Source organism: Canis lupus, chromosome 18, assembly GCF_011100685.1.
Source record: "Canis lupus familiaris isolate Mischka breed German Shepherd chromosome 18, alternate assembly UU_Cfam_GSD_1.0, whole genome shotgun sequence".
Classification (NCBI taxonomy): domain Eukaryota; kingdom Metazoa; phylum Chordata; class Mammalia; order Carnivora; family Canidae; genus Canis; species Canis lupus.
The window spans coordinates 9,312,559-9,331,826 of record NC_049239.1 but is presented as its reverse complement, the minus strand read 5'-3'; the positions used below and the strand labels follow the sequence as shown (position 1 = coordinate 9,331,826).

At 40.1% G+C, this 19,268-nt stretch overlaps 1 protein-coding gene and 1 non-coding gene across 3 annotated transcripts in view; one reads left to right on the top strand and one right to left on the bottom strand.

Moving 5' to 3' along the window:
• The window catches only part of SUGCT (succinyl-CoA:glutarate-CoA transferase), a 714,309-nt gene that overhangs the window by 544,977 nt on the left and 150,064 nt on the right, over nucleotides 1–19,268 (top strand). The window lies entirely within an intron of this gene.
• Nucleotides 16,705–16,816, bottom strand: LOC119864352. Its single transcript, XR_005373733.1, has one exon. It is a non-coding gene; the product is annotated as a U6 spliceosomal RNA (small nuclear RNA).

The window sequence follows — 19,268 nt, the reverse complement described above, 5'->3', positions numbered from 1 at the left end:
CACAGAGCAATGAGTTCAAGAGATCAAGCATCTGCTCCAATACTTTCTTATGATGTATTCCAGAATCCTCACACCATTACTTCTTTCGTATTCTATTGATCACATAAGTCTGCCCTGAACCATATAGGAGGAGTCTACACAAATACAGGGGTACTAGAAAGCAGGGATAATTGGTTGCCATTTGGAAACTGGCTACCACAGCAGCAAAGATCTAAGCTATTGCTCCTATTTTATCTTTTGCCTCACACTGTTTTCTTGGCAACCATGGTGACATTTTTACAGTTTTCTCTCCTCCTGATCTGTGAGCAGGAGTGAATGAATGTGTGAAGTAAAGAGGCTTGATCTAGAGTTACATTTAGCTGTCAAGAGATAATTATCCATACCTCCTCACTTCACCAGAAAAATCCTTCTGAACTGCCAGTCATCAAAAGAAGGAAAACAATCCACAAATAAGGCTTGCATGGCAACTCTTGCTTTCCCTTTCTGAGTAAATTCACTGAAAAAAATTCCACTACAGTAACATAGAATGGGTGATACAAATTGCTTTTCCCAGAGGTGATTAGTTCACGTGGTATATGAGACACAAGGGCAAGGAACTATGAAATTTTGAATGTAAGTTTGGACTTTTAAGACAGATACTGTTCTCTTACATGAAGAAAATATAGGTAATTTTTGATTCAGTTAACCCCAGATTATAACCAATTTGGTTTACTTGCCCCAAGTTTTTAGGAAAGTCCCTTGACTGCAAAGGAACCTTCGTCAGTTTGCCTGTTCACAACTTTTAGGTCCTTTATGGTTGGTTTTGGTAGTTGCCTAGAGTTCCAGGTAGTAGTGACCAAAAATTCTTCAAGTCAGAGCCTAGATATAAGTTCTTCAGGGAGCCCAGGCCACCATTATGAAGGGTACAGGATATTGGGCTTACTGGAGTCCTAAATGTTATTTATGTGAAGATAGAAATGCCCCTACCATGTTTCTATCACATATTTTGCTACTGATATCATGATTAAAAAATATTTCTAGGGGCACCTTGGTGGCTCAGTTGGTTAAACACCTGACTCTTGGTTTCCGCTCAGGTTATGATCTGAGGGTCATAAGATCAAGTCCCACATTAAGCTCCACATGGGGTATGGATCCTGCTTGGGATTCTCTCTCTCCCCTCTCCAGGAACTACCTATCAATACACACCACACTCATGCTGTCTCTCTCCAAAAACAAAAGAATATTTCTAATACTCACTCTGCTAGTGAACAAAACCCTTGGTGTTTATCAGGTTTAAAGATAGCTGAAGACTATGTTGTAGCTGTGTCTCAAATTGGCTCTTTTATTAAGATTTTCCTGTGCTAGCTTACCACCCCTGAAGTATGTACTCCTGATTAGTGCTGATGACCAGCCAAAGAGTACCGATGAAAACTAACATGCATGTATGTATCCCTGTCTATCCTGGATAGATATTTTAAAGAAACCTACAATTTCATAACAACCACTCCTTGGAAATCTGGACAAGGTTGCATCCCACCGCACACATCTGTACTATCTCAGTCTTCCAATGAAATCAAGGTCTTTTATTAACGACAATGAGTTGTACTATAGGTAACTTTTCCTACTTTGCTCCTGTTTTGTTGCTCTGGCCCTTGTTTTGGTGGCTGGAAGCAGAGACCATTCTGTCTGGCATAGACAACAGAAAATAGCTAGTTGATAAAATAGTGATAACACTGGAAAATTCACGAGAAAAAAGCCCAGATGTTAGGGTAGAGTCCTGAATCCAGGGACAAACCCCTCATGAATTAAGTTTGTTTGCTTTTGTTAAATTTTCCCTCCCTTTTTCCAATCTCATTTGCTATCTTATGATTGATCCCCTTGTACTCCAGTATCCCCCCCATGATGGGAATTTTATATCCAGTCTAGACAATGCCTTAACTTAGAGCCACTTGTCATACCATAGCATTTTATACCATGATAGAAAGATATACTATTTCATTTTTAAGCCAGTATTGCTAATATGTGTCCCTCCATTCTAAATTAAAGGGTTAAGGGGAAAAAAATGCAATGCCACATTTTGGATCCTTCAGCTCTTTAAGGACCAAGTCCTGGTGAGGTCATGTCTTAATCTTCACAGAAAGTTTATTTTTACAGAGAAATACAATCTTTTTTTCTGGGACAGAATAGAGAGGAAGGATTTACTGTCAAAATAACTTAAATAAATACTACTAATTTTTTTTTGTTTGGTAATAGATGGATTTGGTTTTTTTAAAAATTAAAGTCAGCTGTTTAACACCTGCAAAAGATTCAGGACATATTATGTTCAATAAGTGTTAACTTTTTAAAAGGGGAAAAAAATCAGCAAACAAAAAAATTCTTAGTACAGTAAATGTTAGCATCTGAGATTCTCTCTCTGGCTTATTCATGAGTGTTACTTAGAAGTCTGTCTGAAGCTCATTAGGCCATTTAAAATCACAGGTCTATCCATATGTAGACCAAATGTTTAAGAAAGGATTGCACACCCACAAAAGAAGTAAAAGAAAAATAAAAGGCCTAACAGTTTTGCCTTGAAAGTCCCAGGGTGCATTCTATTGTCAAAGGTAATTATATTCCCCATCCCCCCCCCCCCCCCAGGGATGTTCCTTGTTTCCTGAAGTTTTATAGGGAAAAAAAAATCTTTATTTCACATTTGTTAAGTCCAAATCTGGAGGGAATTTTGACATCATTTATGATTGGAAATCACATAATTCTGCATTTTCTATGCTCTCTTTGGTTATGGTGACCATTGTTCCGAGATCCAAATATGGGATGTGTGGCCAGTGTAGCCATGGTCATTCTACCTGGGGATGGCGATCTATTAAGTAGTATAGTAAGTGAGACTCTAGGGATTGTAATGAGCAATGAAATGAAGCAGTATGTCCAGCTAATTACCATGACCCATTTCAACATCAGAGCCCATAAATTTTCTTTAAACTTAAGCAAAACTTACACTTTCCACTAGCACAAGTCAACTGAAGACTTCCTTTGGGACATTAATCTCAAAACATCCTGATCCCCCTTTGTAAATACATCTTAAGTACTGGAGACCATAAGGAGATTACATGGAAAGCTAGGGGGGAAGAGAAAAATAAATCCCCTTACTCTCCCTGGGAGGAAGGAGATAATTTCATATTTTATTTGTTTTTACCCAGCTTAAAGTAGTCTTTATTCTTTGTTCATTTTGTGAACATGGTCATAAGTTATGTTCTTCTATTCTAATTATTTGGTGTCTCCAAAAGTAAAGGAGCTAAAAAATATCTGTAGTGCAAAAATTGAAAGGATCAATTCCATTTGCATTATTGCTATTCTTCAAAAGGTTTTGGGCCTTGTTGCAATGTCTGTAGTGGAAATACGATTCCCTTTGTATTTTGTAGTTTGTCAGTTTATTTTCCTTGCTTTGTTATCAGTAACTTATTCTTCTAAAATTTAAAATTAGATGTCTTTTTTGCTTGAAATAAACCCTAGACTTCTCTGTGAGTAGAAATTTTTAATAAAAACAATTTCCCAATCATTCTGTGTAAATTTCATAAGGCTTTAATGTTGCTGTAAGAAAAGATCATTAAAAAGTTCCCAACATCACAATCATCAGGGAAATGCAAATCAAACCACAATGATATTACCTTACACCTGTTAGGATGGCTATCACGGAGAAGACAAGAAACAACACGTGTTGGCAAGGATGTGGAGAAAAGGGAATCCTACTATACTATTGGCAGGAATGTAAACTGGTGCAGCCACTATGGAAAACAGTATGGAAATTCCTCAACAAGTTAAAAACAGAGCAACCATATGATCCAGCAATTCTACTTCTGGGTGTTTATCCAAAGGAAATGAAAAGAGGATATCAAAAGGATATCTGCATTGTATGTTTATTACAGCACTATTTGCAATAATTGATATGTGATATATACACATATATCCATTTATTCCTTTTTTCTCATATATAAAATGGCTGCATAATATTCCATTATATATACATATAGTATATACATATAATGGAATATCATATATCATATATAATGGAATATTATATAATATATAATATATATTATAGTTTATATATATATATAATGGAATATTATGTAGCCATGAGAAAAAGGAAAATCCTGTCACTTGTGACCACATGGACAGACCATGAGGGCATTATGCTAAGTGAAAAGTCAGACAGAGAAAGACAAATACCGTACGATCTCACATATCTGTGGAATCTAAAAATGCTGAACTCACAGAAATAGTAGAATAGAATAACGATTTACTAAGGACTCTGGGGGGAGCAGAATTGAGGAGTCGTACATCAAAGGGTATAAACTTACAGTGAGAAAATGAGTCTGTTTTGGAAATCTCATGTACAGCATTGCATCAACAATACTATATTATATACTTCAACATCGTGAATTTTTTGTTTATTTGTTTTTAATATCAATGTTTAAACAAGTTTTGGGGCACCTGGGTGGCTCATGGATCAAAGCTTTTACCACAAAAAAGAAGTGATAATTATGTGACATGATGGAGGTGTTAGCTAACACTACGGTTTTGCAGTATATAAATGTATGAAGGCAGCGTGTTGCACACCTTAATATACACAGTGTTATATGATAATTATATCTCGATTTTAAAAGAAGTTTACAACAAGAAAAAAAAATGAAAGAAAATCAGAGCTATTTTCTTCATGTGATGGCTCTCAGGTTGAAGTAAGGGACAGTTTGCACCTGTTGTTAAACTTGAGTTAGCCCTGACACTTTCACTGATGTTGACACACAGCTGTTTGAGCAGGTTGGTTTTTCCACATGCTCACCTGTGCTCAAAACTACCTCTTTTTGTAGGGCTTCCTTGTGAAGTCAGAGGCTATGCTTCTATCTTGGGTGTTTACAAATATTCATACTCCATCATAAACCCATCCCACTGGCTCAGATGCATTTGATAGGAATGGCTGTAATAGGAAAGTGTGGAAGAAATTTGGGTTGTTTGAAGCTTCCTTTACCATGGTGGGAAGCTTCAGACCTCTTGGCCATGCTCAAAAATATTGATCAGTGTTTGATGGGTAGGTGGGTGCCTCCATTGCTTGACTCACAATTGACCCTGGTCACTTGAGAAGATAAGATGATCTTTCTAATGAATTTTAAGTTTATGGATTTATTAAGCCTATTGAGTGTCCATACGCATTCTCAGTTGGTCACTCAAGGTTCTCCCATCAGTAGTAATTACATGAGTTGGTTTAGGAACTGGCAGTCTGGTAGCTTTCTATTGTTACCGTGACAGATTGCCGCATATAGTGGCTTAAAACAACACAAGTATATTATCTAATAACAGTGTAGGTCGGAAGTCTGGCTTGGGTCTCACCAAGCTAAAACCAAGATTCAGTAGCCGGAGATGGATCACAGGAAATAAGGACATGATATGTTTGGGGACCTAATAGTCTGTGTGTGGCTATGGGATAGAGATGCAAAGCAGTGTGAGATTTTACTTGAAGTCCAGTTCTGAGATGCTAATCCAATCTTTTTTATAAAAAAAATATTTTATTTATTTATTCTTGAGAGACACAGAGAGAGAGGCAGAGACACAGCCAGAGAGAGAAGGAGGCTCCATGCATGAAGCCTGACATGGGACTCGATCCTGGGACCCCAGGATCACACCCTGGGCTGAAGGCAGGTGCTAACCCACTGAACCACCCAGGGATCCCCTAATCCAACCTTTAAAAATATTTCCGTGTAATTTTAAAAAGTCATTTTATCAAAATAATACATATACATGGTTTGAAGAAACAAGTAGAACTCATAGGTTTATAGTGAAAAGCAGCATCCTTTTGCTCCCCCCATCTCCTCTCCTGATTCTTGTTTTCTGAAAACTCTTAAAGTTGTTTCTTCCACTAATTACCTCACATTTCTAAATAACATAGTTCTGCTATCTCCTAGTGTCTTGGAATTGTAGCCATATATTTATTCTGTCCTATAGACAGTGAGGATTTAGCTGTCTGGGATCATCTCCCACACAGCTCACAACCTGTTTTTCCCCTCATCCCGTTCCACCATAATTGGTTACTGTTTTTGCCTAAATCAGTAGTCAGTGTTTACATTATTAAGAGTAGATAAATATTTCTCACAACTAAGACACATACTGTTCTATGAACATATTTTACTTTTTATAATTTTTTTCAAAGATCATTTGTGAGAAAGAGAAAGAGAGAGAGAGAGAGAGAGAGAGAGAGCATGAGTAGGGGGAAGGACAGAGGGAGAAGGAAAGAGAGAATCTCAAACAGGCCCTGAGATCATGACCTAGGCCAAAATCAAGCACTGGCCATTTACCTGACTGACCTGAGCCACCCAGGCCCACCTTCATTTTTCTGAATTTAACAGCTGACCTATTTATCCATTTCTTGGTTTTCTGTGTTTGTAGTAGTAATTCACACCTAAATTCTCATTGGAGTTGTAAAACTCCATTGTAAGATGAACAACAATAACAACAAAACAGTTGATCTATCAGTGAGTATTTACCTAACAACATGCATCCTATTGCTCTGATTTTTAGATTAATTCTCTCTAGTGCTGCTATTCAAATGACTTCTTAAAGCTTCTCTGCATCATCAGTTTGGTGCTATTTTCTAGAACCCTGTCTTCCTATCAGTAAAAAAGACAAAAGGGACATAATATTGTTGAAACTTTGCCTGTTGGAAAAGCTTTTTATTTTATTTTCACCTTTTGTTGTTACTTGGTTAGGTGCTACTCACTGTCTTCTGTCTCAGAATTGCTGTTGAGATGCCTAATGCCATAACACATCTTTACCCTCCTTGTGTTTACTTTCCTCCCTAGAAACTTCCAGAATACTCTTTTTTATATTTGGTGGCTGAATATTTATCAGTGGTGGTGTCCTAGTGTAACTCATCATTTATTCTGCTGAGTGAATATTCACAGACTCATTAATCTGGAGGTTTTCTTGTATTATTTCTTTGCTGATTTCATAGTCACAGCTTACTCTTTCTTCTCTAGATAGATCATCTCAGTTTTCTCTCCTAGTTTCTGTCTTTGTCTCTTCCTTCTATAATTCTACCTTCAACTCACCTATTGAATTGTCTGTTCCCATAGTCTCTTGTTCCCTCAGTAAGAGAGCATCATGGTGTTTTGTTTCGTTTTGCTTTAAATGGATGCAATGAGTAAATTGAATAAATGTGTTATAGTTATTTACATTTTTCTTTTGGCCCCTGGTTGCCTATTTCCATTGTTTCCCTTTTTTCTTGTTTGCCTAATTTTGTCTCTACTGTTATTTTGAGGCGATATAATGTAGAGATTAGAAGCATGGGCTCTGGTTCCAAATTGAAAGATTGTGAAACTGGCCACACCACTTTACAGCTTTTGACCTTGACCAAGTTACGTAGTCTTTAGGTACCTGTTTCCTTATGAAAAAATGAGAATGATAATGGTACTTACCTTATAGAGTTGTTATGATGACTAAAATAAATTTATATGTATGTGTGTAAAACATGAATACTACATGTAAAGGATAAAGTGAAGCAACACAATTTTCATTGTGTAAAAAAAGAAAATATGCTTTGAATGATGCTTAGCACATAGAAATATAGTCATGAGTATCTATTCATATTAAAGAAGATGACACTAAAAGGCTGGCAGGAATCTTGTGGCTGAGGGCAGGTCTTGTGGACTGATTGCTTTTTGAATGCCGGCTGATAAGAAGACTCTTTCCGTGGAGGACCCCAAATATCAGCATCTACAGATCTATTCTCTTGGTCCATTCAGTACTTGAGAGAGCAATCCTACAAATCTCTGCCTGTGGGTTTTAAGCCTGAGCCAAGTTGAAGAAGGACACTAGGGAATCTCATGATTGCCACACAGAGTTTACTTAATTGTCTGGTTTCCTGCATGGAATATCACTTTTGTGCTCAGCTGTGGATCGTGTTCCGCCTCTCCAGAAAGTGTGGGGAGAGGCAGTCAACATCGATTATCTGCAAGTCCTTGGTTTACACCTTTACCCTGCTCCTCCACCTTTTCCAGATTGCTGGTGCCTCTGGTTCCAGGGTTTTGCAGCTTAAACATGCTTGCTCCTCACTGTTCCACCTCCACTCCATAGTTGCAACTTTTCCCCATCTCTAAGTTAATGACCACCCATCCACTGCATTTTCAGCCTACAAAATGTTGCTACCATCTCTCATCTTCTGTCCTTCCTTCATCTCTTAGTCCTTTTAGGTTTATCCATTAGAAAACTCCTTCCCCTATCATTTTCATGGAGAATTGGAAGGGAGTGATAATAAATATTTGTGTTCAACCTACCATGTCTAATTGCCCTTTTCCAAGCAAGGCGTGGCTCCATTGGTGGAGGACAAGGGACGGGGAAGCAGAGATCTGACACCAGTGGACCCTTGATTATGAGCAGCTATCTTTGGTTCTGTCTTATTTTCCCTGATATTGGTAGACTCTGCTGATGTAATGTTTATGATAAGAGAAACAATGACAGACTAGGTTATTTATCAGTTAGTATTTACTGAAAGACATCCATCCTGGAGCTCTTTATCCCATTGCTGTACTTCGGATTAATTCTCTATTTGTTTTGTTCAAATGACTTTTTGATGCTTCCCTTCATCATCAACCTATGGTGACTTCCAGCTTTACTCCAGCTCCCTCGCAGAGTTGCAGGTAAAATTTCCTTTAGCTCTTTTAGTAGTTGATGTCAGTCGCTTTTCTGCCTGCAGTGCCTCCTAGCTTTGTCCAGTAGCTTCTTTGCAGCCTCACAGCTTATGCACCTCTTCTAACTTCTATGTTCCTTCTTGAGGAGCTCAGGAGCAACCACATTCCTCTTTCACACCCTCAGAGTTCCATGGGGAACTGGAATGGGGATGCCCATGCTTTTTTCTTCCCATGAACACTATGTTATGCTACAACCACTTGATGCTCTGTTGGCATGGGCTGCTGCAACAGATTTCCCTCCTTCAGGAGGGAGAAGCAAGCACTAGCCTCTACTTTTGATTGTTTTCCCCACATATACCTCACAAGATTATGTTGAACTCCTTAGGAACTCTGTCATGGGGAGCCTTTTAAGGGCATCCTAAGGGAATCTTCTAGCTTCTATAAGCCAGCAGGTCTCAAGCAACGTAGAGGTGGCTATCCTTGTGAATAGTGAGGATAAATTATTCTTGTTCATTTTATGTGTGTGTATTTGGAATTCTAGGCTCAGATATGTTTTGCCCATGAACTTATTTACCAAGGAAGTCATTTGATAATATGGAGCTAATCATCCTTCCATAAAATTTATTGGACATTCAAGATGTTAAGGCCTACCTGGCAGGTGTTATAGAAATGTAAAAAATCTTGGTAGTATTTTTAGTGCTTATAGTGAGTAAATATTAGTGCTGTGTAAGTAATGACCTTTGCCTTCCATGGTACGATGAATCTTGATCCAACAGACTTAACCTTCTTGCTCATGTCCATATGGCAATGGATCCCATTAGAAACTCCATCTCCCTCTCTTACCAAAATTCCAGCTGGATCTGCAGAGTCCAAAGAGGTCTCTGTTGCCAGAGATCTAAAGTGAGATGCTTCAAGATCTATTAGCCATTGTGCTTCTGAGTTCCAGTTTGTCCCAATACGTTAAAAACTAGGTATTATTCCCAATTACCGCAATAGTTGCTATGGCACTTTTATTTATTTTGAATTTATGTTTGTCCCAAGATACCATTAATAATAAAAAATTAAAAACAATTTCCAAAGCCCCAAAGCAGTTATTGCTAAACAATAGATTATCATCAAATCATTAAAATGTATATATTTCAGAGACAATAGCAAGATATAAAATTTCGAGTGTACTTTAATCACAATTGTAGTAAAAGTAACATACAAGATAAAAAAATTGTGGAAGGGAAAAATATACTCAAATGCTAATATTAATTGTGTTTGGGAATGAGATTATTGGTAACTTTTACCCTTTTAAAAATTTTTTCTGCATGTTCCAAATTTACTATAATAAAATTTTATTTTTTTTAGTTTAAAAAGAATTTACAAGTAAATAATTTGCATTTAATATATAATGTAACTTATCACATAATAGTTTATATGATAAAATGCATTTACCTTAAAATTGGCATATTTGTAGATGAGATTAAGTGTTTAAATTCTATTTTCATATTTTCAGGAAACTTTGTGGGGAGTAAACATTTTAAGGTTCCACTGTGGAATTCTGAAATGGAATGGATTTACCTAAAGGCTAATTTATGGGACTTTGGGGCCGGAGTGGGAGTTTTATACATTGTCTCCTCCTTGTAGTTTGTCACTGAAGGAAGGAAAGGAAGAAATTTACTTTGAGGCAAAAGACCTAACTTTACATTTCTTTAAAAATTTACTATAAGCAAGACTTTCTCAGAAAGCCACAGACTGATCGTCATGTCTTCCAGTTCCCACACCCTGCATTTTTCTCTCTGTGTTTACTCATTTTAAGCCTATCAAGTAATTGAAAAAGCAGACTCTGCTGGAGCACACATCTCATTGTTCTAGAAAAGATTTGAATGTCCAGTTCATGGCAAGTAATGGGTCTCCAAATTCTGGAGAAAATAACAATAATGGGAAGGCAGGGTTTGTTTGTTTGTTTTTAATCTTTTTATGTCTGAATTCACTAAAAAAAATCATAGATTTTCAAGCAAAGAAAGAGCAATATAGTTTGTTTAGAATGTCACTCTCAACGGATAAGAAAGATCATTATGAGGAACTGCCCAATGAAATAATTTAACAACCTTAATGGAGTAACTATCCTCTCTGATTTTAGATGGAGCCTTTCTGCTGTTGGCTTGCTGGCCCTCCACAAAGACAACACTTTCCCTTGATCCATAGTTTGTTCCTTCTCACTGTGTGAAAGGCATCATATAGTAAAGGCAGGGGAACTTCTTGGAATTGGAATCATGGCATGATATGAAACCATGGCAGAAGGATCATTTCTTATAAATAGACCAATCTGTTTGCTGCAACTCACATTCTTGTAGCAAACTCTGCCAGACATTTCTCATTTAACTGACTAGCTGGGGTTCAGAGGATGGGCTGGAAGGTAAGGAAGTGGGTAGGGAATTGGATGGAAGAGAATGATACAGAGTGAATGATGAGGATTAGCCGCGCATATTATTTTACTCAGGGTCCTCTCCTCCTTAATTCCCATGGTCTACCCCTGTGGATTTTCCACATTTAAGCAATAAGTAGCCACTGTAAATTACCACTTAATAGGATCAGTTCCTCATGTCAGAAATCTAAAGTGTTCCAACAGAAAGGGAAGTTAATATTTTGCTTTTACTTTCTGAGGATTGATGCATATGGTCACCATACTCCAAAGAGTTTCAAATTCATATTTAGATAAATGGATTTGTTCTCTTATGCATTTGAAATAGGGAATCTTCATATTTGAGCCCTTACTGTTGAGTTAAAAAAAAAAAAAAAACCCAACTATGCCAAAAACATGTGGAGCTTGGGACATGGGCCAAGATGGTAAACATAATGGTTACAATTTGGTTGTCTGCGACTGTTACCTTAAAGCTCTTTTTAAAACTTGTATTTACAGTATCATTATATGTATGAACAAGACCATTTTTGTGATGTGAGCTGACTTCTGTTCAAAAGAGAGTTTAAAACAAAATGTTGCAGACTTTAGCTTTTCTATTCAGTCTCCTTTAAATATGCTCCATAAATCAAATATTATTGTTCTTAAGTGCTGATTTCTTCCCTCTGACTAATTAAGTTACACATTAATTATTGAAATGCTACATTTTCATAGGTCTTACTGTAAGTCACATCAATGAACTAATAAGAGAGATTCATCCATACACACGTTTAAGCTGGAATCTTTAGGAGGACCTAAGATTGTGACCAAAAGTCACTGACAAGGCCTGTTTCTCCTCCAACGGCAAAGACAATAGTCCATCAAGATGGAATATACTTAGGCCTTTTGCATTTGGCTCTCTGATTTTTTTCTTGGAGGTCGAAGAGGAGGACTTAGGAAAAACTGAGATTCGAACTGCCTATTATTAGAGAACTGAGGATCTCAAAGAATACTGATGAAATCTGTAGGAATGTGGGGGTCAGGAAACAAAGCTAAATGAAGTCTTGGGGTGACCTGGACCTGTCCTTGAGGATGCCAGAAATCACGTTTATGTTTCGGTCGATCAGCATTGCCTCATGTAAGATAAAATGAATGTGAGTTTGTGGTAGACTCCAAAAAACTGATTAATTTACTTGAGCGACTTACTGAAATAAGACCAGAAGTTTTCTTCTGACAGCCAGATCATAATCAGAAGCCATGCTGTTTCCTGATTGTGAAATATCACAGCCATAGGGGTCTGGAAAGAGTCAAAATCAACATCATCCATAATTCTCCCCAGAAGGCAGGCCCAGCTTTCTGGTGAGAGTGGAATCAGAACAATCATGTTAGACATATTAAAATTTTAATGGAGCCAAACCAAGATAGCCTGCTATATCTACACCATAATGGTGATGACTTTTTCGGTGGGCCCAGTAATATTAAAGTCCATTGGCTTAAGATCCTACACCCAGGGGCACCTGGGTGGCTCAGTCAGTTAAGTGTCTGTCTTTGGCTCAGGTCATGATCCTGGGGTCCTGGGATTGAGCCCTGCACTGGGCTCCCTGCTGAGTGAGAAGTCTGCTTCTCCATCTCCCTCTGTCCCTCCCCACTTTTGTGCTCGGTCTCTCTCTCTCTCTCTCTCTAAGAAATCAATAAAATCTTTTAAAAAAAAATCCTACGGCCATCTCCACACTAAGGTCCCATTTGGTATCAGGTTTGTGGCATTCAAGTCAAATGGTTATCTCCCTCTCTTAGACTCTGCTTGAAGGGATTCTCCTAAAACCTGTCATTATAATTCACTTTTATCCAAACTTTCAACAGCTACATTCCTCTGCTCTAAGAAGAAATAGTGTGTGGGTCGAAGAGGAGAGGAGGAATATAAAGAGAAGAAAATGTGTGCAAAATTTAAGAGCGACACAAAAATTTGTCAGATGTGCACCATGTAGCAAAGATGTTTATACTCCTTTCTCATTTGCTTCTTCTAACAATACTGTCTGTTTCACAGATGAAGAAACAAAGGTTTATAAGGGTCTTGCATATGGTCACATAGCTAGGAGGTGACCAAACCAGAATTTGAACCTAGATCTCTCTGATATCAAAAATTATACTCATTCTCACTACACCAGCTCTGCTTCGCCCATGGCAATTCGCCCAATGGTTTTTCTCAATAAGCCCTGTTGAGTGGCTATTACATCTCAAGAGTATATTAGGTACTGAACAGAGAAAGATTATGATTCAGTGTGCTAAATGCAATAGGATTAGGAGAGATTGAAGAATGCAAAGAAGGTAACAGTGTTGCCTTGCAAGGGGACACAGATGTTCCTGTGGACTAGGAGAGCTGCAATGAAGTGTGACATCTGCCTTCCCCTAAAAGGAGGGGTAGGAGTTTTTTGGGTTAACAGAGCAAACAGCTGGGGAGCAGGATAGGGAAAAGAAGAAGGTATTCCAGGTCTAGAAAGAACAGCAACAGAATGCATTGGAAAGCTTGAAGGTCCTGGTTTTCCAGGCTTCCATGGTACAGCTACTGAGAATGCAAGAGGTGTCTTTGAATGAGGGGATACTGGACAATAAAAAAAACAAAAACAAAAACAAAAACAGAGCCATGAAATTGGTGGATGTTGCACACACTTTTACTGACCCAAGAACAATTCAGAGCCTCAATTACTGGCAGGGGTAGTGGCACAGGAGGGAGGGTCCCAGGAGAAAGATGGGTATGGATAGGGCTTAGGCACCAACAATAACCTTCCTTTTGAAATCCTGAGAGAGGGGCACCTGGGTGACCCAGGTGGTTAAGCATCTGCCCTAGGCTCAGGGTTGTGATCCCAGTGTCCTGGAATGGAGCTCCAAGTCGGGCTCCCTGCTCAGCAGGGAGTCTGCTTCTCCTCCCTCTGTTCCTCCCCCCCCAACCCATGCTTTCTCTCTCTCTCTCTCTCTTTCAAATAAATAAATAAAATCTTTATTAAAAAAAAAATCCTGAGAGAACTTGCCAGGCCTCTTTGCCTTCCAGAAGTCAACGGATGAGTTGACTCATTGGGTAAAATGCTACCAGTCACAGACTAGGTGGCGATAAGTGTACATCTTTGGGAAGGCTGTTGGGAAAGAGGAAGGAGGAAGGCTTTCAAATAGTCATGCTTTGGGGCCAAGTGTTAAGGAAGTGACCTGAATAAGCTGAGGTCAGGAGAGTTTTGATAGTGGTCATATTTGTAATCACACCCTATCACCCCTCTTCTAAGTGCTCTGGGGAGAGGAATGGAATTGCGGAATGCACCTTAGGGGGTCATGGAGAGTTTTTTAACCCCTGTCCCTCGCAACTGTTTTATTTTCTTCATTAGGAAAGACCAACTCTTCCTCCCCACAGTCACGTTCTCAAATACATTACATAGTGGAGCTTGGGCTTTGGCCTGAGAATAGGTGATTCCAAGTACTGTCTCCACCATTGATGAACTGTCCATTCTTGAGCAAGTTCACTTACCTATTAAATCCTCACCTTCCCATGTGCGAGCTGAAAATGATGGATAGCGCTTGCCTCACAAGGTCTGTGTGAGGATGCCGTCAGAGAAGGAGAGCCAGAATTGAGGGTAGGCTTAAAATATTTCAGGCACTGTTCTTTCAAGTTGCTTCACAAGTATTCACTCATTCACCGTTTGATACCATGAGGTGGGTGCCATAATTATGTCCATGTAACAGAGGAGGAAGCTGAGGAATACGTTTCCCAAAGTCACACAAGTATCAGAGCTGAGATCTGAACCCAGACCTTTGGCCCGCAAAGGTCACACTGTTTTGCTCCCATGCTATACTGACTCTCATTGAGTTTAAAGCGTTTGGGCACATGTTCTGGAAGATATAATCCTGGAATAAAGATTAGCCAACTTTTTAGAGAGCCTGGCTTTTTTTCTGGAGCCTGATGTCCAGCATACTCCTTGGTATTACAATTTTGAAAATTTCATCTTACCTCGATGACACTTTAATGGAAACTCACTTCCTCTCAAATCCTAGTTACTATATGCGGTTAAAATATTACTCTTTCCACGATCTGGAAGGATCTAAGGAGTTGGTATACTTTTCAGTTGCTGTTTTAGGACAATATCATTCCGACCTGTGGAAAATAGGAGTCAGCATATCAAGCCGCCACAAAAACTTGGGTCTGCCTTGTTCTCACCACACTTTTTGAAAACATTCCCACAGCTCAAACAAATTAAAGATGTCATTTTCCACGGTATAACCGACACATACCTGGATGTTTCTTGGGGGTGCATACTCCCATAAGCACCCGTCCATCCGGGTTGTATCAGCCATTGTCTTCAACAGCCACCTCCAGATGTTGTAAAAATTGGAATCTTGATGTTGACCGGCTGCCATTTTTGTTTTCCATTTTGAAGATTTCTGTCAAAGGTCCCAAGTGTGAATGAGGAAGATTACCTTTCATCTCAAACCTACCAACTTCTTTCCATGCTGCAGAGCGCTGACGCAGGAGAAAGCTCAGCAAGGATGTCAGGTCTGCCCTCCCATATCTATCATGGTTTGCAAAGCATATGAGCAGGCTCTTGGCAAAACCCCGAGGAGGGGAACTTCTCCAGCTGTAGCTCTAGCCTGCCATCCCTCCCTTGAACTTGGCACTTAATGAATCGGTCTTGGCTTGTTTGCTTCTCAGAGTCAGGCTGGAATAAGCTTCATTCTCAATGTAGGGCTTTTAGGTTTTGTCTCTAGTATTTCCTTTGCAATAGAAATTTTATTAACATTCATAAATAAAGTTTTCCACATACTGTCATCTATCTCTCTTCCACCTAACTTATCCCAGATTTTCTGGGGATTGTCTGAAAATGATCCACATTGTTAGTGAACAATTTCCACATTGTTCTTCCTGATTTCTAAACAGAACCCTGCCCTTGGTGAAGTCAACGAGAAAAGATGGGAATCTGTCCTCTTTTGGTCTTGCTGAACAAACAAGACAAAAAGGACATAAAACGATTTTTGCCATCAGTGGCCAGATTTCTCTTTTTAGAAAGTGTCACTGCCTCAGAAATGGTGCTGCCCTTTCTAAGATAAAATTAGCACCTTGCCTCGAGAAGTAGCAGGGTGAATCGGGACAGCATGCCTGGAGACATTTTCGGAGGGAAATTAGACAAGTCTGATACCACTGGGTCACCTGGTCATTTGGTGGCTTTGGTCGGAAAGTCAGATACCTTTGTGCTGACCACCTCCTTTGTTTTATGACAGAAGCCTCGGTTTCAGGAAAGATTAAAGTCGGCATTGGACATGAGATGAGTACTTGGGAGGTGTTGCTGGGGGTGGAGGTGGGGGTCGAAATTGCCATCTGCATTGAGCAGCCCACACAAAATCGCCCCCAGTTAAGAAGCCCTGCATCAAGGAGATGCTGAGACAGGCCTGGAGAGGTTGAGCAGCTTTCTAAGGTCTCCTGGCTGGTAAGTGGCAGAGCTGGGTCTCTAAGCGCTCTTCCGAGTACAAAGTGCTCGTCCACGACTCCACGCAGCCATCCTCTTTCTTCTCTCTTTTCTGTCTGACATCATACATCTTCATGGGCATTTGCTTAGTGTACTGTATGCACACCTGCAGGAGCCCATGTCCAGCAAATACCTGTTAATATTTCGAAGCACTCTTAAAAAAAAAAAAAAAAAAGAACCCCGAGATTGTTTTCACATTTGCATGCCATTCTTGCCCAGGGGCCACACTAATCTCTGAACTGTTCCAATTTTAGTATACGTACCTCTGAAGCAAATACTATTTCAAAGCACTCCTAGAGTAACTTTGCATTGCTTCTTAGACACCACCGGACAGGAATCGTGGAAAAAGAAATATATATTTGTGTCATTACAGTAGCTGTCGCCGAGCCAATAGGTGCATCGAGTGCATTTGAATACAAGTTCAAACTAGGAGTCCCCATTGCAGACAGCCCCTCAATTCCTAGCGGGGCTCCGCTTCTCACCGTCCAGGCTGTATCTCCTGTTTGGACTCGTGGACCATCCCAATCTCCAAGGGATAAATTAAACAATGTGAAAAGGTTTCTTCCCTACACGCTGTTGTGAAACAGAAATGACACCCAGAGCCATGGCTAGCCAATTGTATCTTTTGTTTTCCTTCCCATCCTGTAGTCATTATCAAAACTTCCAACCTCCGAGCTCCAGCCTCCTGTCTGAAACAATTAAGCCTCCAGGAAGACGTGGGAATGCTAATCGACTGAATGTTGTGTTTCATTCAGTCCTGGCTGTTGACATCAACTCTTCATGCTCAGCTACATTGTCTTTGTTACTTCATAAACACATGAATATTTATTACTGTGGGGGAGAACACGCTACTGTTCACGATGACTGCAGCTGAATAACTGGTAATAAACATGAGAGATTAACAGGACTCAGGAGAGGAAGCAGTTCAGGGATGGTAAACCAGGGTCTGCGGAATGTTAAAACCACTGTCATCCAAGGAACAGCTAAAAAGTTAGAGATGTGCAAGAGGATGTTGTGTTGGCAGAAAATAACCAAGGAGAGTTTTAGATTATAGTGTGTAATTAGTGTGTAATTAGCATTTGCATAAATCTCCATACCAGGGTATTCTGTGGATAGTAGTAGCACAGAACCAAAACACACACACGGGCACACATACACAGCTAAACAAGCTCAAGAAAAGTATATCCGTGTGCTCATCAGTTAAGATCTGCCTCAACACTCATCTCCATGGCTAAGTCTTCCCTGTTTCCCCTACAAAGAGCAGCTGGCCGTGCACTCAGACCCGGACGACTCTCCTCTGTTTATGAATCTGTTACTCCTCTTGACTCTAGACCCCTCTGGCTCCTCAGTTTAGCTGGTTATTTCTTCCATAATGCCTGGTGGATGCGTGTATGTAGTAGATAGTCAAGACATGATGGCTAAATGAATAGAGATTGGTCAAGGGAAGAATGATGTGGTCCAGTGTTACTTAATAACTGGTAACCTGCACCAGGCACTGTGCTAGGCTCTGAGGAACATCTCAAAGCACTTTTGGCCTTTTTTGCCTAGGGTCTGAGGTGATGGGTAGGACTGCACCTCATTGCAGTAGATCCATTTGTTTAGCTGGTCAGCACGCTCTTTCCTCAGTTCTCACAAGTGCCAGACATTTGTCAGAACTCTGAGGCCACAAGTAGAGATGTGAACACGAATTACTATGCAGTCATTAACGTTGTGCTTGAGGAAGGGATTCTAAAACTCAACCTGGCACTCAGGCAAGACTTCCCAGGTCACATGAGCTGAGTCTTGAAGGGCAGGTGGGAGTTCCTGGGGTGGGCATTCAAGGCAAAGCGCAGCATGAGCAAGTTTTGGGGATGGGCAGAGAGCGTAATGGGGAACCAGTGGTCAGCATAGCCGGGGCAGGGTGGCATCAGGGCCTAGAGGCCACGGGAGAGGGAGAGGCCATGTCCGTTGAGTGAGTCCTGCGGGTTCAGGTGGCCTGAGCTGAGGCTGTTCGAGCTGCCAGGGACAGGGAGATGGCAGGGGCAGCTTAGTGGCTCAGAGTGCAAACAGCAAAGGTGAGGGGTTGGGCTCACCCCTGATGTGAGGCTCCAGAATCTTCCAGAGTATAGACGCGTTAGCACGGGTCCACCTGTAAGCAGAGGGCAGGCTCAGGGCCAAGAGGTACTCAGGCTGCAGCCTCCACCGGGGCAGGCCTCCTCACACGGTCCGCACAGAAGAGGAAGAAGCAATGGCACCTGATTGTTTGCACGGCACGTTCACAGGTGCTTGGAGTTATACCTATCAGGATATCAACATTATCTTTTTAAATAGCTTACTCTTTTTCTCTTGGACTTGTTCTTTGGTTTCAAAGTCAACTTTGTCTAATTGGTTGCTAAGATTGTCCCTAGCATTCAGTTAGGGTTGAAGCATTACATTTTACTATCCAAATAATTGGTGAGTTAAAAATACTTCCAACAGTTTATGACTCATGCTTTTCAACTCATAGATGAGGAAAACCAAGGTGGGTGACTGTGAATGCCTGTGATTTCTGTACAGGCTGAAGTGCCAGGAAGTTCTAAATGTGATTTCTGGCCTGCTGGGAAGGCCCTGACACTCCCAAGTTATCCCAGACTTTCTGGCTGTGCCTGAAATTAATTAGAGCCACATCCACTGGGTTCAAGTATTACCTGCAGTGACATAAAACATTTTAAGTTCCTATCAATCAGACAGTTTATGTGTTTGAGTGATCTG